This window comes from Lepisma saccharinum, chromosome 23, assembly GCF_977018435.1.
Source record: "Lepisma saccharinum chromosome 23, izLepSacc3.1, whole genome shotgun sequence".
Taxonomy (NCBI): domain Eukaryota; kingdom Metazoa; phylum Arthropoda; class Insecta; order Zygentoma; family Lepismatidae; genus Lepisma; species Lepisma saccharinum.
The window spans coordinates 22,734,462-22,736,488 of NC_139251.1; positions in this window are offsets into that span (position 1 = coordinate 22,734,462).

Sequence of the window (2,027 nt, forward strand, 5' to 3'; positions counted from 1 at the left end):
ATGGTAGTCTCCCAGTGTCCTACACCCCAATTCCTCCACATCAGTTGTGCATGATCGTAATCCTGATCTGCGATATTCTTTTCTCTGAGTTGGTTGTAGAACTCCTCTTGAGAAGGAAGAGACTCATCATTAAACTTAGTATGGTCAGTCACATATTTGTATGGGTACTCCAATTTTTGTCCAATGTGTTCTATGGCCAAGCCGGGAAAACTATTGGTTGTGATTTGGAACTGGTCATCAGATAATTTGCTGGCAAGAGCATTCAAGCTGGCAGAGAGGAATCGCATCGAGACCAGGAATCTCATCTCAATAGTGTCCCTAGGAATCTTCACTCTTTTGCTGAGACTGATATATCTCTCTTGATTCTCTGCTAGGACATATATGCACTCTGTAACATAACCGAGATGCTTAACCAAATGGTGGAAATGATCATTATGGAAGAATATGGGAACAAATTTGTATGTCTGTATTTTGAGATTGCAGTTTTTGCATAAGGACCCGATATTTCCCCCCGTGAAATGATCATGGTGATTTTTTTATTATCATCTAAAATATGTATCGCACTGTAGGCAGATCTCAGTACCATCATATAATTGGTCTTCGGCAGCAGATAATGGGGACTCTTGGTTTCGATATAGATAATACACTACCAATTTCCCTCACCTCTTCCTTCATTTTTTGGAAAAAGTGTTTGATCGCATCGGGTTATTGGTATACATAAGGCTCATTGGGTTTTGATGAATTGTGCCACACAACTACATATCCATAACTACAGACCTGATGGAGTTGATAAGGTGTAGTCGAAGAAATTTCAGGATCTGAATAGTAATTGGATCTGTTGACTACTTTGAGAAATGCCTCGAAATCTGCTATTATTATAACTGGATGCTCCAACAGCACCTTGTGTTGTTTGAATTTCTCGATCTCTTCTGGTTTGGGCATAATCATACACACGGGCTTGTTATCACCACAATATAGTTTGTGCTTTTCAAGTTTTGCTTGGTTTCTAACCAGACGAGAGAGGTTGTGAATAAGACAGTAATGGACAGCTGAAATAAGTAACACATCGATGACAGTAGCATCATCATCGATGGTGCTTATTCTGAGGGGATATACAAAATTATTGTGTGCTATATAGGCATACACATTGATTGCCAAGGAACCTTGTACCCGATTTTCAAATTCTGTTATATCGGATATAGCAACAGGATACTCGATACCAGACATAGAATACTCAAACTCTTCCTCATACTGTATATATTGATGAACCCGCTCTGGATTGTTTTTACTATGATTGATTGATTGATTGAGTTGCTGTTTTAAGTCCACTTTATGCACAGTAAGGCTAATCGGGACTGGACCTACAGTTTAAAGTGGGATCCGAACCACTTGTGCCTCCACCGGGTATCGAACCCGGGACCCCTTGATTACAAGGCAAAGACGCTACCTGTTTTTACTATGAACTGGGTGAAGTTTTGCCAAGAGACACCACAGAAAACACTTGTTATCATTTTTTATGTTGACCACTGCTCTATTGTTCTGAATATCCACCGGAAGAGGGACATAGGTAGAAGCAGAGAGGGGTGAGAATTGGCTTATTTTCAGTTCCAATTTGTGTTGACTCCCTCATAATTTCCAACCAGATTCTTTGGCCTCAAATTTCTCATGCTTTGTGAGCAGTGTGTCCATAAGCTGAGCATAGATTTGTTCCAAATTATCGACATCACTCAAATATAGAGTCTGGGTCTTGGAACAATGCTGAAATATATGAGCTGTTTCATCGGGTTCATCATATTCAGAGGATAGAATAGTATTGAACTTAATAGATTTATTTTTAAGTTCATTTTTCAGGAGTTCTATTATTGAAGATTTCATGTTCTTCAAGACATGGTTGATATCACAGGGTGTCTCCGATTTGAAGGAGTGAAACAATCAAGTGAATTTATTTATGTACATTAGTAAATGGCAAGCAGTTGGTGTGACATTTAACTGAATATACAAATCAAAAATAAATCATGAAATATGTA